This window comes from Ovis canadensis, chromosome 11 (assembly GCF_042477335.2).
Source record: "Ovis canadensis isolate MfBH-ARS-UI-01 breed Bighorn chromosome 11, ARS-UI_OviCan_v2, whole genome shotgun sequence".
NCBI classification, from domain to species: Eukaryota; Metazoa; Chordata; class Mammalia; order Artiodactyla; family Bovidae; genus Ovis; species Ovis canadensis.
Window position 1 is genome coordinate 17,359,777 of NC_091255.1, and position 20,791 is coordinate 17,380,567.

Below are 20,791 nucleotides of genomic sequence, written 5' to 3' on the forward strand. Positions count from 1 at the left end.
GAAACAAGAAAAAAGTCAAATAAATAACCTAACTCTACACCTAAAGCAATTAGAAAAGGAAGAAATGGAGAACCCCAGAGCTAGTAGAAGGAAAGAAATCTTAAAAATTAGGGCAGAAATATATGCAAAAGAAAAAAGAGACCATAGCAAAAATCAACAAAGCCAAAAGCAGATTCTTTGAAAGGATAAATAAAAATGACAAACCATTAGCCAGACTCATCAAGAAACAAAAGGAGAAAAATCAAATCAATAAAATTAGAAATGAAAATGGAGAGATCACAACAGACAACCCAGAAATACAAAGGATCATAAGAGACTACTATCAGAAGTTATATGCCAATAAAATGGACAACGTGGAAGAAATGGACAAATGCTTAGAAAAGTACAACTTTCCAAAACTGAACCAGGAAGAAATAGAAAATCTTAACAGACCCATCACAAGCACGGAAATTGAAACTGTAATCAGAAATCTTCCAGCAAACAATAGCCCAGGTCCAGACGGCTTCACAGCTGAATTCTACCAAAAATTTCGAGAAGAGCTAACACCTATCCTCCTCAAACTCTTTCAGAAAATTTCAGAGGAAGGTAAACTTCCAAACTCATTTTATGAGGGCACCATCACCCTAATGCCAAAACCTGACAAAGATGCCACAAAAAAAGAAATCTACAGGCCAATATCACTGATGAACATAGATGCAAAAATCCTTAACAAAATTCTAGCAATCAGAATCCAACAACACATTAAAAAGATCATACATCATGACCAAGTGGGCTTTATCCCAGGGATGCAAGGATTCTTCATATCCACAAATCAATCAATGTAATACACCACATTAACAAATTGAAAAATAAAAACCATATGATTATCTCAATAGAGGCAGAGAAAGACTTTGACAAAATTCAACATCCATTTATGATAAAAACTCTCCAGAAAGCAGGAATACAAGGAACATACCACAACATAATAAAAGCTATATATGACAAACCCACAGCAAACATTATCCTCAATGGTGAAAAATTGAAAGCATTTCCCCTAAAGTCAGGAACAAGACAAGGGTGCCCACTCTCACCACTACTATTCAACATAGTTTTGGAAGTTTTGGTGACAGCAATCAGAGCAGAAAAAGAAATAAAAGGAATCCAAATTGGAAAAGAAGAAGTAAAACTCTCACTGTTTGCAGATGACATGATCCTCTACATAGAAAACCCTAAAGACTCCACCAGAAAATTACTAAAGCTAATCAATGAATATAGTAAAGTTGCAGAATATAAAATCAACACACAGAAATCCCTTGCATTCCTATACACTAATAATGAGAAAATAGAAAAATTCAGGAAACAATTCCATTCACCATTGCATGAAAAGAATAAAATACTTAGGAATATATCTACCTAAAGAAACTAAAGACCTATATATAGAAAAAGAAATCAAAGAGGACACTAATAGATGGAGAAATATACCATGTTCATGGATTGGAAGAATCAATATAGTGAAAATGAGTATACTACCCAAAGCAATCTATAGATTCAATGCACTCCCTATCAAGCTACCAATGGTATTTTTCACAGAGCTAGAACAAATAATTTCATAATTTATACGGAAGTACAAAAAAACCTCTAATAGCCAAAGCAATCTTGAGAAAGAAGAATGGAACTGGAGGAATCAACCTGCCAGACTTCAGGCTCTACTACAAAGCCACAGTCATCAAGACAGTATGGTACAGGCAGAAAGACAGAAATATAGATCAATGGAACAAAACAGAAAGCCAGAGATAACAGATAGCCATGCACCTATGGGCACCTTATCTTTGACAAAGGAGGCAAGAATATACAATGGAGAAAAGACAATCTCTTTAACAAGTGGTGCTGGGAAAAGTGGTCAACCACTTGTAGAAGAATGAACACTTTCTAACCCCATACACAATAATAAACTCAAAATGGATTAAAGATCTAAATGTAAGACAGAAACTAGAAAACTCCTAGAGGAGAACACAGGCAAAAGACTCTCTGACATAAATCACAGCAGGATCTCCTATGACCCACCTCCCAGAATATTGGAAATAAAAGCAAAAATAAACAAATGGGACCTAATTAAAATTAAAAGCTTCTGCACAACAAAGGAAACTATAAGCAAGGTGAAATGACAGCTTTCAGAATGGGAGAAAATAATAGCAAATGAAGCAACTGACAAACAACTAATCTCAAAAATATACAAGCAACTCCTGCAGCTCAATTCCAGAAAAACAAATGACCCAATCAAAAAATGGGCCAAAGAACTAAATAGACATTTCTCCAAAGAAGACATACAGATGGCTAACAAACACATGAAAAGATGCACAATATCACTCATTATCAGAGAAATGCAAATCAAAACCACAATGAGGTACCATTTCATGCCAGTCAGAATGGTTGCGATCAAAAACTCTACAAGCAATGAACATTGGGGTACATGTGTCTCTTTCATAATAGCCAGGACATGGAAACAACCTAGATGTCCATCAGCAGATGAATGGATAAGAAAGCTGTGGTACATATACACAATGGAGTATTACTCAGCCGTTAAAAAGAATTCATTTGAATCAGTTCTGATGAGATGGATGAAACTGGAGCCGATTATACAGAGTGAAGTAAGCCAGAAAGAAAAACACCAATACAGTATACTAACACATATATATGGAATTTAGGAAGATGGCAATGATGACCCTGTATGCAAGACAGGGAAAGAGACACAGATGTGTATAACAGACTTTTGGACTCAGAGGGAGAGGGAGAGGGTGGGATGATTTGGGAGAATGACATTCTAACATGTATACTATCATGTAAGAATTGAATTGCCAGTCTATGTCTGACGCAGGATGCAGCATGCTTGGGGCTGGTGCATGGGGATGATCCAGAGAGATGTTATGGGGAGGGAGGTGGGAGGGGGGTTCATGTTTGGGAACGCATGTAAGAATTAAAGATTTTAAAATTTAAAAAATAAAAAAAATAAAAAAATAAAAAACCTAAAAAAAAAAAACCCTCTACAAGCAATAAATGTTGAAGAGGGTGTGGAGAAAAGGGAACCCTCTTACACTGTTGGTGGGAATGCAAACTAGTACAGCCACTATGGAGAACAGTATGGAGATTCCTTTAAAAAACTGGAAATAGAACTGCCTTATGACCCAGCAATCCCACAGCTGGGCATACACACCGAGGAAACCAGAATTGAAAGAGACACGTGTACCCCAATGTTCATCACAGCACTGTTTATAATAGCCAGAACATGGAAGCAACCTACATGTCCATCAGCAGATGACTGGATAAGAAAGCTGTGGTACATATACACAATGGAATATTACTCAGCCATTAAAAAGAATACATTTGAATCAGTTCTAATGAGGTGGATGAAACTGGAGCCTATTATACAGAGTGAAGTAAGCCAGAAAGAAAAACACCAATACAGTATACTAACACATCTATATGGAATTTAGAAAGATGGTAACGATAACCCTGTATGTGAGACAGCAAAAGAGACACTGTTGTATAGAACAGTCTTTCGGACTCTGTGGGAGAGGGAGAGGTTGGGATGATTTGGGAGAATGGCATTGAAACATGTATAATATCATATAAGAAATGAATCACTAGTCCAGGTTCAATGCAGGATACTGTATGCGTGGGGCTGGTGCACTGGGATGACCCAGAAGGATGGTACAGGGAGGGAGGTGGGAGGGGGGTTCAGGATGGGGAACACGTGTACACCCGTGGCAGATTCATGGTGATGTATGGCAAAACCAATAAAATATTGTAAAGTAATTAGCCTCCAACTAAAATCTCACATGCTAGTAAAGTAATGCTCAAGATTCTCCAAGCCAGGCTTCAGCAATACGTGAACCATGAACTTCTAGATGTTCAAGTTGGTTTTAGAAAAGGCAGAGGAACCAGAGATCAAATTGCCAACATTCGCTGGATCTTCGAAAAAGCAAGAGAGGTCCAGATAAACATCTATTTCTGCTTTATTGCCTATGCCAAAGCCTTTGACTGTGTGGATCACAAGAAACTGTGGAAAATTCTGAAAGAGATGGGAATACCACACCACCTGACCTGCCTCTTGAGAAACATATGCAGGTCAGGAAGCAACAGTTAGAACTGGACATGGAACAACAGACTGGTTCCAAATAGGAAAAGGAGTACATCAAGGCTGTATATTGTCACCCTGCTTATTTAACTTCTATGCAGAGTACATCATGAGAAACGCTGGGCTGGAAGAAAGAGAAGCTGGAATCAAGATTGCCAGGAGAAATATCAGTAACCTCAGATATGCAGATGACACCACCCTTATGGCAGAAAGTGAAGAGGAGCTAAAAAGCCTCTTGATGAAAGTGAAAGAGGAGAGTGAAAAAGTTGGCTTAAAGTTCAACACTCAGAAAACGAAGATCCTGGCAGCTGGTCCCATCACTTCATGGGAAATAGATGGGGAAACAGTGGAAACAGTGGCAGACTTTATTTGGGGGGCTCCAAAATCACTGCAGATGGTGATTGCAGCCATGAAATTAAAAGATGCTTACTCCTTGGAAAAAAAGTTATGACCAACCTAGATAGCATATTGAAAAGCAGAGACATTACTTTGCCAACAAAGGTGCGTCTAGTCAAGGCTATGATTTCTCCAGTAGTCATGTATGGATGTGAGAGTTGGACTATGAAGAAGGCTGAGCGCCAAAGAATTGATGCTTTTGAACTGTAGTGTTGGAGAAGACTCTTGAGAGTCCCTTGGCCTGCAAGGAGATCCAACTGGTCCATTCTGAAGGAGATCAGCCCTGGGATTTCCTTGGAGGGAATGATGCTGAAGCTGAAACTTCAGTACTTTGGCCACCTCATGTGAAGAGTTGACTTATTGGAAAAGACTCTGATGCTGGGAAGGATTGGGTGCAGGAGGAGAAGGGGACGACAGAGGATGTGATGGCTGGATGGCATCACCGACTCGATGGATGTGAGTCTGAGTGAACTCCGGGAGATGGTGATGGACAGGGAAGCCTGGTGTGCTGCGATTCATGGGGTCGCAAAGAGTCGGACATGACTGAGGGACTAAAGTGAACTGAAAATAAATAAATTTAAATTAAAAAAAATCCCAGAGTCTGTTCCTTTTGAAGAGACTTGTCCTTCTAGAATTTGGCCTGAGAATTCTACATTCTATAAATCTATAAAATTGTATTGTCCTTGTCCTTTTGGTCCCAAGGAATAACTCTTTAAAAAAATTATTTATTTTAATTGGACGTTAATTACTTTACAATATTGTATTGGTTTTGCCATACATCAACATGAATCCCTCACAGGTATACACGTGTTCCCCATCCTGAACCTCCCTCCCTCCTCCCTCCCCGTACCATCCCTCTGGGTCGTCTCAGTACACCAGCTCCAAGCTTAATGAATATGTGTTTTTGAGACATTTAGCTACTTTTTACCTACTCCCATTGCTCCCTTGCCCCCAGTGGTAATAGGCCCAACTCTTCTTCCAGAACTGAGTCCAGTAGTTTCTCCCCAAAGACATTTTCTCTTCCCCAAGGGTCACACCGATTATTGTATAGGTGACATATGAGCAGTGACTGGGAAACTAAATCTGCAGAAAAAAGATCTCCAAGAAGATGGAAGACCTGAAGGCTGTCTCCCAGTCTAGGCTGAAGAGACCAGGGTTTTCTCACCTGTAGATAGAGCAGCTGTAAGAAGTTTCCAGATGCACTTGCTGGAGAGTGCAGAGAAAAAGCAAGAGATTTAGACTTGATGATAGTAAGGCTGAAGTGTGAGGAAAACTTCAGAAAGTAATGCAGGGGAAATGAGGTATCAAAAACAGATTCTTCAAGTTGCATGTACAAAACCAGGCTTTCAACAACCAAGTGAAAACTTGGTCATGTGATTTAGAGGATGGATGCTGAGAGCAAATGATAATACACCACAAATTGTTTACATGGTCACACTGAACAAGATCACATAAAGCAAATAATAATGGAATGCACCACAGAATTCTTCACATGGTCATACTGAACAAAATCACATAATAATCTGCCAATACATTATGTTAGCAAACCTTTTTTAGCAACTGCTAAATCAGAGATGCTATTGTAGGTGCTGGGATGAATAAGTTATTGAGTTTACAATCTCATTTAAAGGGACAACAATATGATAAATATATAAAGGAAATATTTATAAAATATTATTTGAATCCAGAGATGTTAGGGATTAATTCTGCATGGGAGAAATGGAGGAGTAACAGAGAAGGTGATATCTGAATCTTCTAAGAATCTTCTAAGTTGAGAAAGTTACAGAAGGTACTTCAGGAAATAGAATTCATTCCCAAAGCTACAGAAATAACCAAGCATATGACATGTGTGAGAGACTATGGATTCCTTGAACAGCAACCAGTTCCTGGGTAACAGGGATACTGATGAGAAAGGTAGATGGAGCCTACATCTTAGAGTTTGGTGTGACACATTGAGAGGGAGTTGTATGCATGCATGTAAGTATACTTTCCTACCCTGAATTAACCCACAAAGCAAGTTAGGCAGTTTCTAAGAGTCTGGGTTTTAAGCTGTGGGTCCTCAATAGTCATTAAAAGATTATAATGAGGTAGGACCAGATATGTGTTTAGAAAGGTCTTTGTGACAGTGATATAGAAGATGGACCGGAGTGGATACAGATGGAAGCAGAAGGGTGAGACTAAAATGACCTCTACTGGACAGTATATTTCAAGAGGCAGGTGAGGGAGGGGAGTGAGACATGGCAGAGAAGTGGGGAGGCCACTTAGCCCTCAACTGTCACCTCTGTCTCTCACCTCCCTATCCTTCTTCACCTTTGTTCCCTTCCATCTCCTGCCCCTCCACCTTGTCATTCCCTTTCCTTTCTCCTCCTTAATCTCATCCTCTTCATTCCTTTGTCTACTCTATTTCTTTTATTTCAATATCTTCCTGTGTCTCTCTCCTTGTATTCGGTAACGTCTAAATTATTTGTGCCTTTTGGAACAGCTCTTGCAGTCCCCTTCATACAAGATCCATCACCCATTTCTTAAGGCAGAGAATCTCTCCCCACCTTCTTATGTCTAAGCACAAACACCATGTATGTCCTGGCTTCTCTCAGTAAGGGGCCACCACACCAATGAGGGGCACCTCTATAATTATTTATGTACTCAGAGTCAAACCCCATGTTTTTTGAGCATTGACTGAGCAAACATGAGAACTTCAGGGCACAAATAAGTTTTGAATCAAGACATAGGTTGGCTGAATTGTGAGCAGGCAAACACATTATGATTGAACTGTGGAGGAAAAACCTAGAAATATGAAAAGTTCACTAACATTTTAATGTATTAACTATCACATGAGAAATGACTGGTACAAAAATGTATTACAGACTCTAAGAAGGTAGGATGTCTTCAGAGTAAGAGACTACACAGAGAAGAGTGATTAGCATTTATTATTCCAGATACTGTTCTAGGAACCTTATGTGCTATCTCATTTATACCTCTAGACATTCTATAAAGACAACATTTTTCTTCCCACCTTACAGACGTGGAGACTGAAACAGAGCTTGAATAATTTATTCTGGGTCAAATCTCAAGGAATAAGAATCTGGAATTTAACTACAAATCAGTTGGACTCTACGTGTTTTCTATCACTATATTAACACTGAATCTTTTAAAAAATTAATTTATTTATTTTAATTGGAGGCTAATTACTTTACTATATTATGTTTGTTTTTGCAATACATTGACATGAATCAGCCACAGGTGTACATGTGTCCCCCGTACTGAAACCCCCTCCCACCTCCTTCCCCATCCCATCCCTCAGGGTTGTCCCAGTACACTGGCTTTGAATATGCTCTTTCTTGCTTCGAACTTGGACTGGTGATCTATTTCACATATGGTAATATACATGTTTCAATGCTATTCTCTCAAATCATCCCACCCTCACCTTCTCCCACAGAGTCCAAAAGTATGTTCTTTATATCTGTCTCTTTTGTTGTCTCATATATAGGGTCATCGCGACCATCTTTCTAAATTCCATATATATATATATATATATATATATATATATATATATATATGCTTTAATATACTGTATTGGCATTTTTCTTTTTTACCTACTTCACTCTGTATAATAGGTTCCAGTTTCATCTACCTCATTAGAACTGATTCAAATTCATTCTTTTTAATAGCTGAGTAATACTCCATTGTAAATATGTACCACAACATTCTTATCCATTCATCTCCTGATGGACAAATAGGTTGCTTCCCTGTCCTAGCTATTGTAAACGGTGCTGTGATGAACATTGGGGTACACGTGTCTCTTTCAATTCTGGTTTCCTCAGTAACACTGAATCTTTTAAAAGTAGGTTGCATGTGTCTCTGGATGGATTTAAATATTTCATGAGTATATATTCTATTACCAAGTTGTACACATTCCAGGGGTAGGACCATTTAGTCAGCAACTGGAATTAAGATGTGCACATAAATATCCATCATCTAGATCTGAGGAACTCAATTTGAGTCCCTGAGCATTAGTACATTACTGTCTGTGGTGTGTTTTCTTTAGATGCCTGGAGAAGACACCATGGAACTGGGGAACCTCACGTGAGTGTCAAATTTTGTCTTCCTGGGGCTCTCACAGACTCAGGAGCTCCAGCTAGTCTTGTTTCTGGTTTTCCTGTTTGTCTACACAACCACTGTCATGGGAACCCTCCTGGTTATGGTCACAGTGACCTCTGATTTCAGGTTCCACACACCTGTGTGAAATTCACACACCTCACACTGCTGTGAAACTTGGCTGTCATAGACCTCTGTTTCTCCTCAGTCACTGCTCCAAAGATGCTGGTGGACTTCCTCACTGAGAAGAAGACCATCTCCTACCAGGGATGCATGGCCCAGATTTTTTTATTCCACTTTCTGGGAGGTGCCATGGTCTTCTTCCTCTCAGTGATGGCCTATGACTGCCTTGTTGCTATATCCCGGCCCCTCCACTATGTCACCATCATGAACACTCAGCTCTGTGTGGGGCTGCTTGTGACAGCCTGGATGGTAGATTTTGTTCATTCCATTTCCCAACTGGCTCTGATGCTCCCACTGCCTTTTTGTGGCCCCAATGTCCTAGATAACTTCTACTGTGATGTTCCACAAGTGCTGAGATTCACCTGCACTGACACTTCTGTCCTGGAGTTCCTCGTGATCTGCAACATTGGGATGCTGGATGTCATCTGGTTCCTCCTCCTCCTCGTCTCCTACTCAGTCATCCTGGTGATGCTGAGGTCCCACTCAGGGCAGGCGAGGAGAAAGGCAGCTTCCACCTGCACCACCACTTTTGTCATGGTGTCTATGGTCTTCATTCCAAGCATTTATCTCTATGCCTGGCCCTTCATTTATTTCTCCATTGACAAGGCTGTATCCATCAGCCACACGGTCATGACTCACATGCTCACCACCACCCCCCACCCCGGCCCAAATCTACACCCTGAAGAAGCAGAAGATATAGTCAGCAATGAAGAGGTTAGGGAGGCACCAGGCTTCTTTGTAAAAGGGAGTGACAGTGAGTCACTTCTATTGGACTTTGGCTGTTTGGTTTTCCATCGATAAGCTGGAGAGAGCGTTGCTGTATCTTGCCTCTTCATAACTTGAAAATGAGCAGCTTATCCAGATTTTGAGGATAAAGGTAACTATCCTTACTTTTGTCTGTGTTGGATGATTTGAACTCTCCTATGACAATAAGATATGCTGCCATGGAAACATTCTGGAAAGCCACACTCTCCTTTTTGTCTTCTTGGCAGATAGTTTTCTGTTAGGATGACAGCATTCCCCCAGAAGAGCAGTTCTATTTTCTGTGTTTGACCTCTTTTCCCAGGACCCTGTTTTGGTGTGAGGCTGGATTGTTGGAAACTGAACAATACTTAGTCTTATGCCTTAAATTGGAGATCATGTCCAAAATTTACCTGACAGATGACCTTGAATGAGACATGTGGCCTCTCTTGAACTCATAACTTCTTCCTCAACAAACTCGCTGAAATTAATATCTGATCCCAAATCCCTCAGGCTTATTATAAGTATCAAATCCAAAAATTGTGAGAAAACATTGAGCTAACCATATAACTATATTTTATTTAATTTTCTATTTAGAAATCATGAGTATTCCAATTTTCCACTGTATGTTTTAGTACAGTATAATTATTGCAAGCAAATGATTATGTGTAATATGCATGTAAGTTATAAAAACACTATATTATATCATATGAACACATGTACATGCTCCTCAGTTCAAGAACCACATGATACCAACAGCTTATACCTGCCTATGGTACCTCTCCATCACATCACTTCACCCAGATGAAACCACTTTCTTGAGTTTTGTGTTTATCATTCCATCATTCATAAAAACAATTTTATCACATATTAACATAAGCACTATATTGTTTTATTGAGTTTATAAAATATCAGACTTTAGGTAATATTCTGGCATTTGATTTTTTTCACTCAACATTTTGTTTCTAAATGTCACATATTCTGTTTGGCTGTAGTTCATTCATTTGCTCTGTTGTATAATATTCCAAAGTGAGATAAGCTTACTGGAAAAGTTCCCAGTTTTTGCTCTTGGAACAATGCTCTTTTGAATGATAATCTTCTGCTTGTCTCCAGTTGTCATGTTGAGGAGCTATGGGTCATTACTTTGAAGTGTAATTGCTGGATCATCAGATCTTCAAAGTTTTACTTTCACAAAATAGGGCTAAGTTGTTTTCCAAAGAAGTTGTACCAAATTACTTCGTTATCAGCAGCACTGCACTGTTCCCATTGATTCTCATCCTCCTAACAGTTGATTGTCATAGTTTTTCATTTTTCTCAATTAAGCAGGTAAAAAATGGTATTTCACTGTAGTCTTGATTTGCATTTCTTTAGCATTTCCCCATGTTTTAATTATATTCAAATTTCTCATGAATGCCTTTAGCATGATTTTCTATTGCCTGTTTCTTGTTAATGTAGAAGTTCTTATACAATTTGTTACTGGTCTTTTTCAGTCTTATTTATTACAATACCTTCACCCAGTTTGGGGGCTCCCCTGGTGGCTTAGATGGTAGAGTCTGCCTGCAGTGCGGGAGACACAGGCTCAATCCTTAGGTTGGGAAGATCCCCTGAAAAAGGAAATGGCAACCCACTCCAGTATTCTTGCCTGGAGAATCCCATGGACAGAGGAGCCTGGCAGGCTACAGTCCATGGGATCGTAAAGAGTCGGATATGACTGAGCAACTTCACTTTCTTTCTTTCATCCAATTTGTGGTTTTTCTTCTTTATTTTTGGTATTAGTTTTCACATAGTCATATGTATCAATCTTTCATTTCTGTCTTAGTGTCTATTGAGACCTAATATTTAAACATAGATTCTTTTCTCAGCAGACAGGAATGTGTTCTTGCTTCTCTTAAAGGATGCTGATTGTATAATCTTTTCTTCTGTCTGTCTTCTACACCATTTGTTTGTTTCTCATTCATTTTTCTGTTTATTTTGTTTTGTCCTTTTGTGTTCGTTGCCATTTTTATTTTTATTTTATTTATTTTTTATTATATTGGAGGCTAATTACTTTACAACATTGTGGTGGTTTTTGCCATACCTTAACATGAATCAGTCATGGGTGTGCATGTGTTCCCCATCCTGACCCTCCCTTCCTCTTCCCTCCCTATCCTGTCCTTCAGGGTCATACCAGTGCACCAGCCTTGAGCACCCTGTCTCATGCATCGAGCCTGGGCTGGTGATCTATTTTGCATATGATAATATACATGTTTCAGTGCTATTCTTTCAAAGCATCCTCGCCTTCTCCCACAGAGTCCAACAGTCTGTTCTTTACATCTGTGTCTCTTTTGCTGTCTCACATATAGGGTCATCATTACCATCTTTCTAAATTCCACATATATGCGTTAGTATACTGTATTAGTGTTTTCCTTCCTGACTTACTTCACTCTGTATAATAGGCTTCAGTTTCATCCACCTCGTTAGAACTGATTCAAATGCCTTCTTTTTAATAGCTGAGTAATATTCCATTGTGTATATGTACCACAGCTTTCTTATCCATTCGTCTGCTGATGGACATCTAGGTTGCTTCCATGTCCTGGCTATTATAAACAGTGCTGCGATGAACATTGGGGTACACGTGTCTCTTTCAATTCTGGTTTCCTCGGTGTGTATGCCCAGCAGTGGGATTGCTGGGTCATAAGGCAGTTCTATTTCCAGTTTTTTAAGGAATCTCCACACTGTTCTCCATAGTGGCTGTACTAGTTTGCATTCCCACCAACAGTGTAAGAGGGTTCCCTTTTCTCCACACCCTCTTCAGCATTTATTGCTTGTAGACTTTTGGATCGCAGCCATTCTGACTGGCGTGAGATGGTACCTCATTGTGGTTTTGATTTGCATTTCTCTGATAATGAGTGATATTGTGCATCTTTTCATGTGTTTGTTAGCCATCTGTATGTCTTCTTTGGAGAAATGTCTATTTAGTTCTTTGGCCCGTTTTTTGATTGGGTCATTTATTTTTCTAGAATTGAGCTGCAGGAGTTGCTTGTATATTTTTGAGATTAGTTGTTTGTCAGTTGCTTCATTTGCTATTATTTTCTCCTATTCTGAAGGCTGTCATTTCACCTTGCTTATAGTTTCGTTTGTTGTGCAGAAGCTTTTAATTTTAATTAGGTCCCATTTGTGTATTTCTGCTTTTATTTCCAATATTTTTGGTGGTGGGTCATAGAGGATCCTGCTGTGATTTATATTGGAGAGTGTTTTGCCTATGTTCTCCTCTAGGAGTTTTCTAGTTTCTGGTCTTACGTTTACATCTTTAATCCATTTTGAGTTTATTTGTGTGTATGGTGTTAGAAAGTGTTCTAGTTTCATTCTTTTATAAGTGGTTGACTCATTTTCCCAGCACCACTTGTTAAAGAAATTTTCTTTTCTCCATTCTTGGCTCCTTTGTCAAAGATAAGGTGTCCATAGGTGCGTGGATTAATCTCTGGGCTTACTTTTTGTTCCATTGTTCTATTTTTCTGTCTTTGTACAAGTACCATACTGTCTTGATGACTGTAGCTTTGTAGTATAGTCTCAAGTCAGGCAGGTTGATCCCTCCAGTTCCGTTCTTCAAGATTGCTTTGGCTATTCAAGGTTTTTTGTATTTCCATACAAATCATGAAATTATTTGTTCTAGTTTTCAGAAAACTACCATTGGTAGCTTGATAGGGATTGCATTGAATCTATAGATTGCTTCGGGTAGTATACTCACTTTCACTATATTGATTCTTCCGATCCATGAACATGGTATATTTCTTCACCTATTTGTGTCCTCTTTGATTTCTTTCATCAGTGTTTTATTGTTTTCTACATATAGGTCTTTTGTTTCTTTAGGTAGATTTATTCCTAAATATTTTATTCTTTTCATTGCAATGGTGAATGGAATTGTTTCCTTAATTTCTCTTTCTGTTATACAACACAGCAATCCCACTGCTGGGCATACACACTGAGGAAACCAGAATTGAAAGAAACACGTGTACCCCAATGCTCATTGCAGCACTGTTTATAATAGCTAGGAAATGGAATCAACCTAGATGTCCATTGGCAGATGAATGGATAAGAATGTGTGGTACATATACACAATGAAATATTACTCAGCTATTAAAAAGAATGCGTTTGAATCAATTCTAATGAGGTGGATGAAACTGGAGCCTATTATACGGAGTGAAGTAAGTCAGGAAGAAAAACACCAATATAGTACATTAATGCATATATATGGCATTTAGAAAGATGGTAACGACCCTATATGCGAGACAGGAAAAGAGACACAGATGTAAAGAGAGACTTTTGGACTCTGTGGGAGAAGGCAAGTGTGGGATGATTTGAGAGAACAGCACTGAAACATGTATATTACCATATGTGAAATAGATCACCAGTCCACGTTCAACGCATGATACAGGGCACTCAGGGCCAGTGCACTGGGACAACACTGAGGGATGGGATGTGGAGGGAAGTGGGAAGAGGGTTCAGGATGGGGGACACATGTACACCCATGGCTGATTCATGTCAATGTATGGCAAAAAAAAATACAATATTGTAAAATAATTAGCCTCCAATTAAAATTAATTAATTAATTTACAAAAAGAGTGCATTCCTTGAGAGAAGAAATATATAAAGTAGAATATACAAGGACTTCCTTACTGGAAACCAAATCAGAGTAACAATGAATTAATCCAGGTAATTTAATTAGTTGCTGTGGAGGCACAAGAGACCCAGTTTCAATCCTTGGGTCAGGAAGATCTCTGGGAGGGGGAAATGGAAACCCACTTCAGTATTCTTGTTTGAAAAATTCCACAGACAGAGAAGACTGGTGGAGTGAGTCCATGGGGTCCCAACGAGTGGGACACGACTTAGTGACTGAATAACAATAGATAATGCTACAGTTATTAACATCCGATAGTCAACGAGGCCAGTAAGACCTATTCCCTTCCCTAGCATTGACCAGGGTATTTTGACAAGAAGCTGGAGTCTAAAATGAACTAAAACTCAATACTTGGAGGAATTCGTGTTTTTAAAATCTCTTCTATGTGGGAAAAATCAGAGCTCACCAGTAATTTTTTTTTAAAAAACAAATCTGAGAGATTACATCTTGCTAACTATAAAGATTTGTAACAAGGAATTCGGACCAACCTGAAATCTAAAGTAGAATAGGAAACTCTAAGAAATACAGTTTTTATTGTACACTAGGATTATGAAGCCAGTTAATTACAGTTCTAAACAGTTCATCATAAGATGGTGTATATACATCCTGTACTACTACTTTTATGAAAGGATGCTCTTACTGAATAATAATTCCTATATAAATAATACTAGAATGTTACAGATGGTTCAGTATACTTGGATATGGATGGGAAATCAACCTTCAAATCTGGTTGAGAAAATAAAAGAATTTACAAGGTTTGTTTCCAATGTAGTAAAGTGAAAGTGAAGTCGCTCAGTCGTGTCTGACTCTTTGCAACCCCATGGACTGTAGCCTACCAGGCTCCTCTGTTCATGAGATTTTCCAGGCAATAGTACTGGAGTGGATTGCTATTTCCTTCTCCAGGGGATCTTCCCAACCCAGGGATCGAACCTGGCTCTCCCGCATTGTAGACAGACGCTTTATGGTCTGAGCCACTAATGTAGTAAACAAACATTTTTCCACCTATGGCATTGTGCAAGTTAAGATCAATTAATTCTAGCATTGAAACATGTATATTCCCATATGTGAAGTAGATCACCAGTCCAGGTTTGATGCATGAGACAGGGTACTCAGGGCTGGTGCACTGGGATGACCCTGAGGGATGGGTTGGGAAGGGAGGTGGGAGGGGGGTTCAGGATGGGGACACATGTACACCCATGGCTGATTCATGCGAATGTATGGCAAAAACCACTAGAATATTGTAATTAGCCTCCAATTACACTATAATAGCCAGGACATGGAAACAACCTAGATGTCCATCAGCAGATGAATGGATAAGAAAGCTGTGGTACATATACACAATGAAGTATTACTCAGCCATTAAAAAGAATACATTTGAATCAGTTCTAATGAGGTGGATGAAACTGGAGCCGATTATACAGAGTGAAGTAAGCCAGAAAGAAAAACACCAATAGAGTTTACTAACACATATATATGGAATTTAGAAAGATGGTAATGATAACCCTCTATGTGAGACAGCAAAAAAGACACAGATGTATAGAACGGACTTTTGGACTCTGTGGGAGAGAGAGAGGTTGGGATGATTTGGGAGAATGGCAATGAAACATGTATACTATCATGTAAGAAATGAATCGCCAGTCCATGTTCGATGCAGGATGCTTGGGGCTGGTGCACGGGGATGATCCAGAGAGATGATATGGGGTTGGAGGTGGGAGGGGGTTTCAAGATTGGGAACTCATGTACACCCATGGCTGATTCATGTCAATGTATGGCAAAACCAATACAGTATTATAAAGTAAAAATAAAAATTAAAAATTAAATAAAATAAATTAATTAATTTTTAAAAGATCAATTAATTCTTTGTAAAAAACGAAACTATCAAATCTGTTGTCTTTAATGACACTGTGAAAAAGAACTGTCCATTGTACTGACAACGAACTTCCCTGGTGGGTTAGACGGTAAAGTGTCTGCCTACAATCTGGGAGACCCAGGTTCGATCCCTGGGTTGGGAAGAGACCCTGGAGAAGGAAATGGCAACCCACTCCGGACTCTTGCCTGGAAAATCCCATGGATGGAGGAGCCTGGTGGGCTACAGTCCATGGGGCCGCAAAGAGTCGGACACAACTGGACGACTTCACTTTCTTTCTTTTCTTTCTTTATTGTGCTAACAAGAGCAGTAGAACTCAAAGTTGGTGGTTCTCAAAACTGTGGCCCCAAACAAACAGCATTAGCATCATCTGAAAACTTGTTAGAAATGCGAATTCTCTGACTCAACGCAAGACCTACTAAAAGAAGAATTCTTCATGGGTTTTCTGAGTTTTAACATCCCCTCCAGATAATTCTAGTGGATGTTCAAGTATGTGAATGAATGAACTGTGAAATGGGTCTTTCCAAAAATCCCAGAAATTTTGTTTATTTTGGAGAAACTCTGTCCTTTCTGATCCTCATCTCCTAATCTTACATGTTATGAATCTCTACAGTTTTCAGTATTCTTAGTGGGATTTTGTTTTCTTTTGTTGTTTTGTGTAAGTTTTTGTTGTTGTTTTTGGTTTCTTTGTCTTCTGGCCCAAGGAGAACTTTCTAATAGTAAGTCTTTCTAAAAGACTTTGGAACTTTGAAACAACTCTCATTGTTCCCTTGTACCCAGCAGGAATCATTCCAGCTCTGCTTCCTGAGCCCAGTCCAATCATTTCTCCCTAAGGATATACTCTCTTCCCTAGGGTCATGCCCCTGAGTCCTGTGTGTGAGGGATGGACAGAGAACAGGAAGCCGTGGGGCTACATGGGGAGGATCCCACCAAAAGATGTAAGACCTCAACTCTCTTCCCCCATTCAGGGCTGAAAGAAGCTGAGAGCCTGAGGGCTTTCCACACAAGCATATAAGTCAATGGTAGTTAGGTTTTTGGAAACACCAGCTGAAGAATAAACATGTGACATAGTAGTTCAGTTGGTAAAGAATCCACCTGCAATGCAGGAGACCCCAGTTTGATTCCTGGATCTGGAAGATGTGCTGGAGAAGGGATAGACTACCCACTCCAGTATTCTTGGGCTTCCCTTGTGGCTCAGCTGGGAAAGAATCCACCTGTAATGAGGGAGACCTGGATTCAATCCCTGGGTTGGAAAGATTCCCTGGAGAAGGGAATGGCTATCCACTCTAGTATTCTGGCATGGAGAATTCCAGGGTTTGTATAGTCCATGGGGTCGCAAAGAGTCGGACACGACTGAGCGACTTTCATTTTCACTTCACTTTCACATGGACTTGATGGTCTAATGTTAGAAGAGAGCTTTAGGAAGTAATTTGGGTGGATGTACTGTTAAAATAACTGCTTCAGGTTCCATGTAAAACCCAGTACTTTTTGCAGCCAAGTATAGCACTGCCCTTGTGAGATAGGAAATGGAGGATAAGTAAGTTCACTTTAAATATCTCCACATAATCCATTACCTACTTAATACAGTATTTGGCAACATTCACTGAGCATGTGTTGTTACCAGAGTTTCTGTTCCAAGTTCTGGAGTTACTAAGATATTGAAATTAAGATGCAGTTGATTGAGGGGAGAAACTGGAAAAATGAATGATGGTAAATATATAACAGAAGTATTTTTGAAATGTTATAAGAACCCTGAGAATGGGGAATTTGTTCTGCATGGGAGAAATGGTGATAGGAGTAACAGAAGGTGACATTTGAATGGGCTTTTCTAAAGAGAAATGGGCTTTTCTAGAGAGAAATGGGCTTTTCTAGAGAGAAATGGGCTTTTCTGAGAAAGTCAGATCAGAATTCTGGGAAACCAATATGGCAATAAACAAAATATTTAATAACCTATTGAAAAGCTGTGGTTCATTGGCGGTATAGATGCTGATTAGGAAGGCAGATGAAGATTACATTTCATAGTCTGTATGACATGCTGAATTGCATACACTTCTGTATGTCTTTCTACCCTGACTCGTTCCGCGGGGTATTGGATGTGGCTCCTAAGGGGCTCTGGTGGAATCACTACAAGAATTAATGTGAGGGAAACGTGATCAGATCAGCATTTAGAATGATCTCAGGTACAGCTGTGTAGAAGGTGTACTGGAGGAAGAGAAGATGAAAGTGAAAAATAAGAAGGGAGTGATCTCTAATGGATAATGGATCTGGGGAGTCAGGTGAGAGCGAGTGGAGACTGAGAGGAAGTGGAAGGGGAGGGGAGGGCACATGTCATTCTATCTCTCACCTTCCGGGAGTCTTTCTTCACCTTTGGTCCCAATTTCTCCTTTGCCCCTTCATCTTTCCATTTCTCTTCCTTCACTCATTCTATTTCCACATTTTCCTTCCTTTTAAATTTCTTCTTCCATTCAATTCTTCACCTATTTCCATTTCTTCTCCTTCAATAATTTTTTTTCTCTTCTATTGGATTGGATTCGACAGCTTCTGAAATGGTTGTCTTTTCAGAAGAGCTCTAAGTCTCCTCTTCAAACAACCTATTCATCTATGTCTGTACTAATTAGTTACCCTTCTGCCACTTGACTCCACTTATGTTCTGGGTGAGCTGAGCCTCACTCTGTTAAGGGCTACCTACCATGGAGGATGGGGAAAAATGAAGTGTCCCAGGTGTGCAACTGTGGCCAGAGGTTCTCCTGCATGGACCTGCATATTTCACTCATGCTAGAGTTAATACCAGGTACTTATTAGTCACTAACAGCAAGGATGAGCGCTGCAGGGCACAAATAAATTCTGAAATGAAGATTGTATCCATAGCACATTTTTGTCGAATTGTAGAAGAAAAACATAGACACATGAAAAAGTTCATTAACATTATTATCTGTTAACTGTTGCATGAAAGAAAAATGATTGGTACAAAAATGTATTAGAGACTGGAAAAGGGAGAATATCATAAGAGTAGGAGACTACACAGAGGAGAGTGCTTACCATTTATTATTTGACACACTGTTCTAGAAAACTTATGTATTATTTTATTCAAGCTCCTAGACAGATTTACAGACAAAACATTTTCTTACAGAGATGAAATCTGAGACATAGACAAGAAATTTACTCAAGGTCAAATCTCAGAGAAATATAGTTATGAACTTCAGTTCTGTTGGGCTCTATGTGTCTTTCCACCACTCTATTACCACTGAATCTTTGAAAAGCAGGTTGCATGTGTCTCTAGATCAATTTAAGGTGTCTTGTGAATGCGTATTCCAGTATCAGCTCTCCAAATACAAGATCGTTTATATCAGGCGAGGGTATTATGATCTGCACATGAGGGTGTCCTTTGTCTGGACTTGGACAATTGCTTTGAGTCACTGAGGACTAGAATGGCGCATAGTAACTTTATACATCTCTGTTTGTGGTGTGTTTTCTTTAGGTGTATGGAGAAGATAGCATGGATTCAGGGAACCACACATGGGTGTCAGAGTTTGTCTTCTGGGGCTCTCACAGACTGAGGAACTCCAGCTCTTCTTGGTCCTGGTGTTACTGCTTGTCTACACCACCACTGTCATGGGAAACCTCCTCATCATAGTCACGGTGACCTCTGAATCCAGGCACAACACACCCATGTATTTCCTGCTGCGAAATCTGGCTGTTTTAGATCTCTGTTTCTCCTCAGTCACTACCCCAAAGATGCTGGTGGACTTCCTTGCTGAGAAGAAGACCATCTCCTACCATGGCTGCATGGCCCAGATCTTCTTTTTCCACCTCTTGGGAGGTGGGACTGTCTTCTTCCTCTCAGTGATGGCCTATGACCGCTACATAGCCATCTCCCGGCCCCTCCACTACATCACCATCATGAACACTCGAGTGTGTGAGGGGCTAGTGGTGGCTGCCTGGATAGGGGGCTTTGTCCACTCCATTGTCCAGCTTGTTTTGATGCTTCCATTGCCTTTTTGTGGCCCCAACACCTTGAATAACTTCTACTGTGACATTCCACAAGTGCTGAGGCTTGCCTGCACTGACACCTCCCTCCTGGAGTTCCTTATGATCTCCAACACTGGGATGCTGGTCTTCATCTGGTTCCTCCTCCTTGTGATCTCTTATACTGTCATCCTGGTGATGCTGAGGTCCCAGTCTGGGCAGGCGAGGAGGAAGGCAGCTTCCACCTGCACCACCCACATCATTGTTGTGTCTATGATCTTCATTCCCTGTATCTATATCTATGCCCGGCCCTTCACTTCTTTCCCCCTGGACAAAGCTGTGTCTATCAGCTACACCGTCTTGACCCCCATGCTCAACCCCATCATCTACACACTGAGGAATCAGGAGATGCAGGCAACCATGAAGAGATTAGGCAAGCACCTAGTGATTTCCAGCAGGAAGTGAACTTAAGATAGGTTGACTTTAAACGACAAATGTTTTCTCTGAACTGTTTTCCAATGTGAAAAGTGGAGAAAAGATTTTATTGAGTGTGGCAGCTGAGATTAAAGTAATATTTCTATGGACCTCCTCCTGTGTCAGGTATTGTGTTAGGCACTTTCATACTTCTGTGTCATTCTCAGAAAACTGACCGTGGATATGCTATTATTACATGAAACAGTTTTGCCCAGCCCTGGTACCTCAATGGTAAAGAATGTGCTTGCCAATGCAGGAAACATGAGTTCAATCCCTGGGTCAGAAAGATCCCCTGGAG

General features: G+C 39.9%; 2 pseudogenes; both read left to right on the forward strand.

Annotated features, from left to right (window-relative positions):
- The first annotated feature begins 8,573 nt into the window (after positions 1 to 8,573).
- On the forward strand, positions 8,574 to 9,540 carry LOC138414617 (olfactory receptor 4D2-like; annotated as a pseudogene).
- A 10,009-nt stretch (positions 9,541 to 19,549) lies between these two features.
- LOC138414618 (olfactory receptor 4D1-like) lies at positions 19,550 to 20,490 on the forward strand (annotated as a pseudogene).
- Positions 20,491 to 20,791: the final 301 nt, after the last annotated feature.